We start from the raw sequence: 12,419 nt of genomic DNA on the forward strand, positions 1-12,419 counted from the left end.
AGCCAAAGTGCTGTAATTCCATTAAAATCACCATCAGGTCAACCAAAAAATCATTGACTCCAAAATCACCGGGTTAAGATAATTATATGTCTGCAGATATTTAGTAAATGAAGCCTTCTTAATTATTCTCTGGGTTTTGAGTGTGTGGGATGCATTTACTCAAAAAACCTGGAAGCTCACACACAACTGTTGGGGCTTGGAGCAGTGTTTCATCATAAAGCAAAAAAATTAAAATAAAATAAAATAAAATAACAAAATAAAATAAAATAAAGGGGAAAAAATACTCAAACCAAGAACAGGAAAGCAAAGGCCAGAGTGCAGCCACTCACTTTTGGGAGCACAATAGTAGGAACAAACCTGCAGTGATGCTTTGGCAACACCACAGCAGTGCCAGCAATCCATGTTATCAGGGGAATTAATTCCCAGTTTCTCCCTGACTCCTCATGCTTTACAGACTGTCATTAATGGGAAAAGATGGACTTGGAAGAAAGCAGAGTAAAAAATTAAAGAAACTATTTCCTAGTCCCCATTTCTGCCAAATTCTGGCTTAATGAGCCAGACCAACCTTCAGACCCCCTGGCTTGGTGGAATATTTGATAATTCCACATTTCCAGTGAAATCCACAGCTCAGTGCATGTGTTTGGTGTTTGTCTCTGAAGGGAAGAATTGCTCACACTCAAAATTACTTGCTGGCTGCTGGCATGGAAAAATATTCTCTGTATTTTTCTGCCCTGGCCAGGAAAGCTTTCAGATGTTTATTTTAGATACCCATATTTTCTCTTTAACTGATGTAGGGACAGCTGACAACCTCTTTATGGATGCATTCACACAATGCTCCTGTGAGATGAGTAAATGTGATTAATCTGTTTTACAGGCAGGAAGCTGAAACAGAGAGAAACCAAAGCTCAGATCTCTGCAGAGATCTTAAAACGCCCAGTGACAGTCCCAAGTTTGAAAGAAAAAATCACCAACCTCACCAAAAAAAACCAACCTCACTCAATATCCTATTAAAATATTTCAGCATCCCACTTGTGGCTTCAGCAGCAGCCTGCCCTGGTTAAGGAAGGAGATCAATCTCCCCTAAATGATCCAAAACAACCCGAAAAGAGGTGAATCAGACACAGAAAACAAACGGGCTAAGCTCAATCCCCTTTGCCATCACCAGTGCCCATCTGTCAGCAGCACTTCCAGCCCCAGAGCAGGCAGATGAAGGTAATTAATTTTTCACTCCTAATTAATGAGTTCTCTAAATGCAGTGCTGTAGCCAGTGAGGTTTCAGACACCCAGAGCTTGCCTCAGATCAGGGGATATCACTTATTTTTGGAAAGGTACTCTCAGACCTCCTCTGTCATTCTGTCCTGACCTACTTTGGAAGCCATCTCTGAAACAGCTTATTTCTCCCACAATAATTGAGTAAGCAGACAGAAAAATAATGCTGTGCTGCCCCTTTCCTACAGTTGTGCAGGCACTGTAAAAATGTGCTTATTAATAGGAAAATAGAAATTAATCTTCTGTTCCAGAGGGAGAAAATTGTCAGTAAAAGCTGAAGAGTAGAACAACATTTTATAGTTGTTGGTGCAAAAGGCACTGCAGAATATTTTGTGTTCTAAACCAAGAATTGTAGGATCAATCCCAGGATGGTTTGGGTTGGAAGAGACCTTAAGGACCATCCTTGGGCAGGGAACCAAGTTATCCTTTCCAAGGAGGAAAACTCTAATTTAGGAGGATGAAGAGGCAAAGCTTGTCTCTTTAGGTATAAAATATTCTTCCAAGCCAAACTTGCTCAGGCTCAGGCTCTTCCTTCTGTCTGTCCCTCAGTTTGGGAGAAGCTGAGCAGAGGATATTTACACCTCCTCCCTCAGCACATCCTTCCTTCACACTGTGCTGAAACATTTCATTGATTCAAAGAGGGTCCTTTACCTTAGGTATTACAGCCAGAGGAAGCTGGAGGGATTTTTTTATTTCTTTTAGTTGTCTTATTCTCAGCTTTCAATCTACATCCTAAAAAAACCCCATTAAATATAGAAATGGGAATCTGCACCATCACTGTGGCTGAGCTAATTTGGGAAAACAAATATCCAACTCCAATTCCAGGTAGGATATACAAATTGCAGTTTAATTCATGGAGATTGAAGAGCTGTCTAGTGCAGCTATTTGCTCACCCACTCCACAAGCCGAGTGCTGAACAAGGAGCTGAAGAAGGTGCTTTGCAGGCACTGATACATCCTGAAATTGAGATTTCTGTTGGGTTTTACATCCAGCTCTGAGGTTCTCAGCACAGGAAGGGCTCAGAGGTGTTGGAGCAAGGCAAGAGCAAAGCACCAGGCTGATCAGAGGGATGGAGCAGCTCTGAGGTGAGGAAAGGCTGGGAGAGCTGGGATTGTTCAGCCTGGAGAGGAGAAGCTCTGGGGTGACCTCATTGTGACCTTGCAGGGCCTGAAAGGAGCTGCAAGAAAGATGGAGAGACAATTTGCAAGGAGCTGGAGGGACAGGAGAAGGGGAATGGCTTCTCACTGCCAGGGGGCAGGGATGGATGGGATTTTGGGAAGGAATTCTCTGTGAGAGTGGGCAGGCCCTGGCACAGGGTGCCCAGAGAAGCTGTGGCTGCCCCTGGATCCCTGGCAGTGTCCAAGGCCAGGCTGGACAGGGCTTGGAGCAACCTGGGACAGTGGAAGGTGTCCCTGCCATGGCACTGGATGAGCTTTAAGGTTCTTTCCAATCCAAACCATTCTGTGATTCCATGATAATTGATTTCCTAGATAAACCAAGAGAAGCACTTCAGATACACTCCTGACATCCAGATTAAAATGATCACAAATAGGAAAACCCAAAAATCAAAGAGCAACCCCTGAATTTGCTGGTCTTGCCAATCTTTAGAGCCGCGGAGCTGCTTGAGCAGCAGCTCATGATGTTTGTAACAATTTCAACATTAATCTCCAACTCCCAAGCAATCCCTCATTGGGAGGGAGGAGTTGGACATTTTCCTCTGACCTTCCCGAGCCAATGGAAGTCAGGAAAATCCAAGAGGAGCGGAGTTTTATCCTTTTCCTCCAGTCAGCATTTCGCACAATGAATGAGATCAATACCGAGCAGGATCTACATGGGGTTTTGGATGAGTGAGCTGAACAGGAACAAAAAAACCCCACTGAAATGTGCAGAAAAGGTCAAGTAGAGAAATAATAGAAAAGCGAGATCCACATGGCAAAACCTGACTAATTTCTTCAGGAAAACTCTCACCCTTTAACTCTCTGCTGGTGAAGGCAGTCCTGGCTGTGGGGTTACACAGCAAGGGTTGGCAGAGGCATCTCACGTTATGCAAACTCCAGGTTTTAAAACTTTGGGAGCATTCCTGAAGCTGTTTTCCCTACTCCTGATAAAGGGGGCCCTACTGGCTTGTATCTCATCTGATTAATTAGCAGGATCCTGCTCTGTTAATTGGGCAAAAATTCGCACCTCATTGGCCTAACACAATGTACATGAAATCCTCTCGTGAAAAATAGGGAGAGTTCATGTTTTACAAACTCTTTTTTTATCCTTCCTTTTAAATTCCTCTACAGAAAATCATACCAGATACAGGTTAAGGACAATCTGAGTTGCCTCCAGCAAAAAATTTAAGGTGGGGAAATGTTTTCATCCCTGTACTGCACATTTATTGTTAAAGAAAGACTGCAAAGTATTGACCTGAGTACTTGGGAATGTGCAGCACTCAGTGAAAGCAGGGGTTCCAGGGAAAAACATGGATTCAGAGCTTTTCTGCATGCTGTGCTGAAAGGTCATTGTGACCAGCTCAGCTCTAAATGTGTTTAAGTGCTCTGAAACAAAATTGAGAAAACCATGACTCTGCAAAAAAAAAAAAAAAAAAAAGGCTGTGGGAAAATTGAAGGATGTTTTGGAGTTGTAACTCTTTAGCACCTGGGTGCGATTAAAGAAAAGGGAAGCTTTGTTTAAACTCAAAAATGAAACAAAAGGCCTCTGTAAAGCATGGATACATGAACAGGATCTACATCCTGCTACAAGGGCAGGCTGGGAGAGTTGGGATTGTTCAGCCTGGAGGCTCCAGGAGAGCTCAGAGCTCCTGCCAGTGCCTAAAGGAGCTCCAGGAGAGCTGGAGAGGGACTGGGGACAAGGGATGGAGGGACAGGACACAGGGAATGGCTTTGAGCTGAAGAAGGGTAGATTTAGATGGGATATTGGGAAGGAATTGTTCCCTGTGAGGGTGGGCAGGCCCTGGCACAGGGTGCCCAGAGAAGCTGTGGTGCCCCTGGATCCCTGGCAGTGTCCAAGGCCAGGCTGGACAGGGCTTGGAGCAGCCTGGAATAGTGGAAGGTGGAACTGGGTGGAACTGGATGGGCTTTAAATTCCCTTCCAACCCAAACCATCCTGGAATTCTCCCATAAATCCACCGGGAAACAGCCTTCCTTTGCATTTGGAGAGAAGATGGCAAAGCTGATGCTGCTGGAGCTGATTTGATTTGGCCTGAGCTGGTTTTTATCTCCACCCACACCTGAGCAGCCAGGTCCTCACAGGGAGGAGCTTCTCACATCAACCTTTCAATGCCTTTGAAGTCAGTATTTTTAGGGCATAGAAAATAATCAAGATTTTAGCACAACTTAAGTAACGTTATCTCCTCTCATACATGGAAAAGAACCCCAGTTTGCTTTCAATTTTTTTAAAGGCCAATAAAATTTAGGTTCATCGCAAAAACTCGGGAGTGCCGACATCTTTATTCATTACTTTTGACCCGACAATTTTACCATTTCAAATCAGACAAGGGATGTTATCTTTGCAGTAAAAGGCTATCGAGAATCTAAATGAGAAATGAAATGCTTTTTCATGCTGGTTTATTTTAGATTAGGGAAACTCGAACCAGATGTAAACCTGAATTGCTGAGGCATGAGAAGGGACTCAGGGCAGAGTGATAAATATCTGAGTCGTGTTGTTCTAGGTGCAGATTTGCATTAACTCAAACAAATTGATCGGTGAGCTTCTCGAAAACTTAATTAATGCTGCAGAACAAAGCTGGAGATCAATTATCAGCTTGATATCTTGGCACAGATGAAGCTGAACTAAATTAACTGCCAAAAATGTATGGTATCAATATCATGTTGAAATGATTACTGGCACAGGGTGGAAATGGATCCCAGAATCTTCCTTTATACCCAAATGTTGGAAATGCAGTGATTCTACCCATAAACTCTAATTTTTCCTTAGCAAAATGAGCATTTTACACTGAAAAAAAAAGAAGAAAGAGAGAAACAAGGGACTAAAGATGCACAGACACGGACAGTATTTTTCTAAGCCTACTCAGGAGCAGGCTGACAATTTTTTTTTCCAGAATAAGAGAATTTCCTGGTGAGCTGGTGGACAGCAATCATGAAATTGTTAGTTACTGTCAGGAATTAGGTGGCAAAATTGAATTAGTGAGACAGATGTGATTTCCATGTGTCTGGTAACGCTTCAGGTATTTTATTTTTGCTGCTTGCTTCTGCTCCTTCTTTAGGCTGACTTTGCTCGTAGGTTTGCAGTGCAATTAGACCTTTTTATTAAAGTCTGTACAGTGCAGTGTGGTCTGCATCTTGAAATGAATATAAGGGATGTGTGTAGGAATGCAGATTGCCTGGTTAGGGAGCTCACACACACAGATAAAATGTTTAGAATTCACCAATTTGGGAAGTTTTCACGGAGCAGATATTTAAAATTTCTTTAAATTCGCTGATATATTGCAATCTCTATATTATTTGTATGAGGAAAAGCCTGAAAAGTCCTATATCAGAGCATCCCAAATGAGATTCACAACTCCAAGATTGCATCCCGTGCAAGAAATATAAATTAATAATGTGTCTCATCCACTGTATCTGGATCTCCATAGATTTTCAGATGCAAGATCTGAATTTCCTGTTGTTGTGACAAGAAAGACAAATTAAAGGTGTTTCCCATTCAGTCTTGGTGTTAAGGGAGGGAGGGATGGATGGATGGATGGATGGATGATGGATGGATGGATGATGGATGGATGGATGATGGATGGGGATGCAGGGATAGTTCTGTGATTTTCTCATTATCTGTGAATTTTCTTTTAACGCCAAACCGCATCCTGTGGAAACTAAAAATACACAAATGTTTGTCTTGCCATCAGCATCATCTTCTCCACAATCCCTGATCCTCCTAAAAGCATTCCAGGTTTCCCACCTCCCTTCCACACAGTGTTATTGAAATGGAATGGCTCCCCTGGAAGGTTTTTCAGTCCTATTTGCCTCATTTCAAAGTGCCCAGGAGGCTGCCATGCACTTCACCCTCTGCTTCAGCAAGGCATTAAAAACTTTCCAAGACAGGCACAGAGTATCCCAGAGATGAGTTTAGATCTCTTCAATCGATTGTATTGATCAAACACTGCTCCATTTTAAACTCTGAGCCAGATAACCCTAATTTGTTTATAAAAGGGTCTCTTTGAAGGTAGCCTTAATTAAGTAGAAGGAAAACGAGCCTGTCATTGATGTCAAGAGAGCAATGTGGGCAGCTAAACAAACAGCCCACCACCAAAACCATCTGCTGGTGGTAAAGCTTTTCAAGAGAATGATTAGGGAATCACTGAACAGAAAGGTGATTGTCCTTTGATGAAGGACTCCTGCTCAGTTCCCAGTGGGATAACAGACAGCTCCTGGTTGGCTGTACTCATGGAATGGCAATGAGGGTGTGCCTCAGTGCTCTGGGAAGCTCAACCTCAAAAAGGTCGTTTCTACAAATGTTTAGGGACTGCCCAGCACCAGGGGAAATGTTCCCAGTGCGACCTGGAGGAGCTGCTGGGATTGATGGAAACCACGCAAGTCCTGTGGCTCGTGGGGGTTGGATCCTAAATGACACACAGCATCTCCTGCTGAGCTAGGAACTGTTCACAAAAAATGGGAATAAATTGGATTTCACCTCTCCCTTGCAGCTGCTCTGGGCACGGTGGGCACAGGACCCTGCAGGCTTCATTACACCTTGTAGGAAAATACAACAGACTGAAAACCTTCTCCCTCTGAAGGTATTTCTGTCACATTTTCTGAGTATTTAGGAATGTTGGCTGCTCTTGGCTTGTTGCTTCGTTTCTGCAGTTCCTTTGAAGCCATCAATATCCCAGGTTCATTTTGGGGCAGAATTAGCTCAGGGGAGAGGAGAAAGATGTGTCATGGATCCAATTCCACAGCTAACTGCTTATTGGGACTGTGATCCTCTAACCCTTAATCAAGGAAAACTGCTGGCCTTGGCAAGACAGGGGGAAAATGCTCCAGGATGCTTCTTTGAGTTGTTTCCATCCTGTTGCTCATTATTTGAAGATTATATATCCAGTAAGTGCAATAACAGGGGGTTGGTTTTATGTCCCTGCCAGAATCATCTCATCTCTCAAGGACATCTAACAGGAAGGAAAGCCTTTCCCATAAAGTGCGGGGAATTGCTTCCTACAGGACCAGCTTGTGGAGCTTTTATTTCCATTTCTTTTATTAACTATTAATAATGATATATGCTCTTTGAAGTACACTCTGTTTACACATAAAGAGCATAATGGAGTGGCGGTGATGAGGCAGAAGGCAAATCTGGGTTTCTAAACAAAACATTTTTAAATGCTAAAGTAGTTCCAAGCAAAGAAAATGCAAGGGAAAAATTGGTCACTTGGGATGCTGTTGCTGACTTTTGGGACTATCTGAAGATTGCTGACTAGATTAGATTAAAACCACCACGGCGCACAATTAAATTTTCATGGAAAATATTAATTTTAAATATTGATGGCAATATTTTCTTGCAAACCACTGAAAAAATTAACTGTAGCAGCTCAGTGGTATCAGTGAAATGCAGTGGCACAGGTGAGAGTTATGGGGGCAGCAATATCCATTCTGTGTCAGCAGAAATTGTTGGCAAATCCAGCTCTGTAGGGATTTGGGATGGGATGGGATGGGATGGGATGGGATGGGATGGGATGGGATGAGTGTCATCCCTGTGGGACAGTTCTCCAATGCTGGGTCACGTTTTGCTGTGATGTTAAAGCTTCAATAAGAGGCAGAGGGTGTGTGAGATCCACAGGCAAGGTTGGTGTTCTCTGCATGGAGCTTTCACCTCAAACTGCTGGGATTTGAGAAATTATCCAAATGGCAGAGGAGCCACAGAGCTGCTGCAGGGCTGGAGTCAAGCTGGGAGAGCTGAGAATGTTCACCTGGAGAAGAGAAGTTCCAGGGAGAGCTCAGAGCTCCTGCCAGTGCCTGAAGGAGCTCCAGGAGAGCTGCAGAGGGACTGGGGACAAGGGATGGAGGGATAGGACACAGGGAATGGCTTTGAGCTGAAGAAGAGTAGATTTAGATGGGATTTTGGGAAGGAATTGTTCCCTGGGAGGGTGGGGAGGAGCTGGGATGGAATTCCCAGAGAAGCTGTGGTGCCCCTGGATCCCTGGCAGTGTCCAAGGCCAGGCTGGACATTGGGGTTTGGAGCAGCCTGGGACAGTGGAAGGTGTCCCTGCCCATGGCTGGGGTTGGAATTGGATAATCTTTAAGATCCTTCCCAACCCAGACAATTCTGCATTTCCTCTGACAAGCAGTGCCTTCCCTGATGGGATGGAAAGGCTGATTTTGCAGACAGCCCTTATTACACTCCAAACTAATCTCTCCTGCTCCCTGCCTGCATTCCCTCCCCATGCCCTCCCAGCCCTCCAAGGACCATGGAAAAATCCACACAACAGACGAGAGTTATGCAACTTCTTGTGGCAACAACAACCTCTCCCTTCTGTTCTCAGGGAGCTGAAGCCTTTCTGCTCCCACAGCTCCAGCTCTGCTCAGCCTGGTTTGGCCAAGTTCTGATTCCAAAGGTACATGAAGGAGCAGGTTAGGGGCAGAGAGGTTACATGCAGGGAAGGAGCTGCAGGTAGCAATAGTTTTTCTGGGTTTTTTTCTTTTCTAAGAGTCTCAGGAGCTGTGAATTGCTTCAAATAGTGGGAATTTTTAAAGTTTGACCTGAAAGGGAAGAAAAGCAATGCTGTGTTACCTAAAAGGTAAAATATAAGGGGAAAAAAATTATAGGGTTTTCATATGCAGTTATTGAGGATATAATTTAAAAAGCAAACCGTAAGCAAAAAGGAGGAATATTAGAAAGAAGGGAGGAGAAAACCAAAAACCAGAAGTGAGACAGTCTTTCAAGTGGATGCAAAATGGTGGCACCAAATCCAATGCTCTGCCACCTTCTTCCTCTCATTTGTCTCAGAGAAATCCTCAGGACTGAACTCCATGAAAGTCACCAGAACAGGAAAATCTAAATCCTGTGGGAAGACAGGGTGAAGATCTGATGGTCTGGTGAGCATCTTCCTCCCATCCCACAGCAGCTTGCAGAACCCCAAAGCCATTTCACCTGAAACTGTGGGAACAGAAATTAGCAATGAGAAGATCTTTCCTGTGGCTGTTTTAGCTGTTTAGGATTGAACCAGGAGGAAAGGAAACTTTCTGTCTCGGTTCAAAAACACCCTAAACCCAACAAGAATTTCCCTCTCCCACTGCACTGCACTGCAACTGTGAGAATAAAAGAGAGCAATTAACAGAATATGGGATTTTATTTTGATTGATGGCTGGGCTGGAGAAAAACACTGGATTATTTTTTTTTTCACTGAGGGTAATGGTGCCTCATTCAGATAACTTAAAAATAAATAATCGACCTCTGTTCTTTTCTTATTGCCTTTTTGTTAGGATTCCTTGCAATGGGAGCCAGGCCTTGTCTCTGTTGCTATGGAAGTCTTGTCTTAAGGCTTACCAGAGAAAAGAGTTTAAAAATGTAAATGGGAGGTTGGCTCAAAGATATTGATTGTTGCTACAAATTGCGTTGCAATTTCATTCTTTTCTTGCTATATATCCTCTTTTTTAATATGAGAATAAACTCGTAACATAAGTTCCAAACTTATAACAGAATTTTTACATCAGAAAAGAATTAAGTCAGTAATTATATATTTTTTAAACTGTAGACAATAGAGACCTTGAAAATGGTAAGGAGACATGTGAAGGAGAAAAGAGCAGTGCACAACTCACTGGCTTTATCAGTCCAGGGAGTAAAAATATCCAGAGTTTTTGAAAACCTTTTTTAAATTTATTTATGCCCTTTGAAGACAAAAAAAGGGTTATTTCAAGGAGCTCAGAGTTTCTCTGTTAGGAATGATACTGAAAAAAATTAGATTTGAAGCTAAGCCCATTTTGACTTAAACATTCTGGATTGTTGAGAAGGGAGTATTACTTCCTATTCGTAGAATTAAATCTGAAGCTTTGGAGCAAGTACCCTGGAAACCTCATTTTTTACACACTGCAAACATGACTTGGTTTCTATTGGGTTTTTTGGTTGGTTGTTTTAAGCAATAATTGTCTTAAATCCATGAGAAAAAACCCAAAACCCAAACTGAAATTGGCTGTGAAATTGAATTATAAGAATATTGAGGAATAAATTAGCAATAAATCTCCTCAAGCAGTGTGATGGTGATAGACAGACAGGTGTGAATTGATAGATCTCCAGATTTATTCAGGGCATTGGAAACCCATTTGGAATATTCTCCCGCACTGCCCTGGAATCACAGCAAAACTGTTCAGCCAGAAAAGTACAAATGGACTAAACCAGATTTGGTAATATTTGTGCAGTGAATCTAAAGCCTTCTGGCTGCTGCAATATAGAGACTACTTGCAGCAATTAAATTTCTGTGTCACCCTTGATTACATCAGAAAGGTGGGGCAAACACAGAAAAATGCAATCGTGGAGGCTCTTTGATAATCAGATTTATGTTCTTAAGCTCCTCAGAAACTTTTGAAAGTGGATTATGAGTGACTTGGTCACTTGGATAACATAATAATTTCTCGGGAAAATACCCTGAAACACCCAATAACCCAGAAACAGCTTTAGCCATCACTGGCCAGTGGGAGAGAAAGGAACTAAAACCATTCTCTGGCTTTGCCATGGCTTTTGGAGCTCCCTAAATTCCAGCTTGGTGCTCCTCTTGGAAACTCTTTGGTTCCTCTTGTTTATCTGGACACCACTTCACGCCTGCAACCTTATTTTGTTCAATCACCAACATAACAAACAAGTTTTTTATGCATGATTTGCTCATTAGTGGCTGCTTCAAACATCCCCATCTCCTGGTACATAATCCAATTTTAAGAATAATTGGGAAAATGATGTCGCGTAATTAGCATTCCGAAATCTGGTTTAATCCGCGTGGCTCCGGGTCAGCTGGGGAGAAGCAATTTCAATTAGTGATTAATTGCCTGGGCTGGGGGAGCAGGGAGGGGGATGTGTTACACAACCCTTTGCTGGCACCTCCTGCTCCCACATCGTCCAGAAAACGCCAGCTAGCCCGGGATTCTCTTGGCAGAGAGATTTGGTTTCTCTCGGATGTGAGGATCTGATGGTGCACCTTTGGAAGTGGGAGGGAGTTTAGCAATTCCCTCGGACTGAGCTCCAATCCTGGTTAATTTGGGCTGGAGCTGAGCTCATTAGGGTGCTCCTTGTGAAAGTGCAGAGCTGGAGATGCTCTAGCCACACACCAACCCCAGGAATGGCACAGAACTCCAATTCCCCTCTTCACAGCCAGCTGGGAATGCTCCTCCTCAGGGACTCACTGTGGCTCTGCACAAGGAGATGCTTTGCCCTGAGATCTTCTTCCCCATCCAGCATGAGCAACTGGAAAAAAGGAGTGAAAAAAAAAACTTCCAAGCAGACAAATGAGAGCAGGCATTATTAAGGTTGGAAATATCCTTATAAACCTGTCCTGTGCGGAGAAATGGAGATTTTTATTGCTATGCAAATGGCTGTTATGTACAAGTCTCGCAGGCTGCAGTGGAGATGAATCATTTAAATTGACTTAATCGCCACATCCTCTGTTAAGGGGTTATCTGCGGATCTCATTAAGTGTCACTGCTAATGGTTGGCATGTTTAGGCCATTGTTTTAAAATTCAGAAGTCATGTCTGACAGAGAAACAAAATCCTGGGAGCTCAAAAGGCTGACTTTTTCTTTTGGATGCTTCATTTAATAACTCCTCGGAGAGCAAGAGTGACAGCGCTGGGATTTATGGTCTCACTTCAAGGTATTCCACATTTCATCCACAGAAAGTCTCAGCATTTTCTTAAGCTATTTAAAATAGGATGACTTAGGGCTTATAAGAGTCTCATTTCTAACTTGTTGCTCGTGCACTTTCCAGTCAGGGATGCACCTGGAATTCACACCACGGAGAAGTCCCACCAGCTCCCATTTTTCCATCCATATTAGATTTAATTGTGCTGGCTAATACAAGGATTTAGGGGATCAGCTCGGGCAGTATTTCTTAATGATATAAAGTAGCATAGGAGCACAGAGCTTGAAGCAGAGGATTGAATTCTCAGGCTTAATGAGATACGAGGCTCGGGCTTATCTATTCAGGCAGGGATTTTTATT

Source organism: Lichenostomus cassidix, chromosome 6 (genome assembly GCF_008360975.1).
Source record: "Lichenostomus cassidix isolate B80296 chromosome 6, HeHo_3.0, whole genome shotgun sequence".
Lineage (NCBI taxonomy): Eukaryota > Metazoa > Chordata > Aves > Passeriformes > Meliphagidae > Lichenostomus > Lichenostomus cassidix.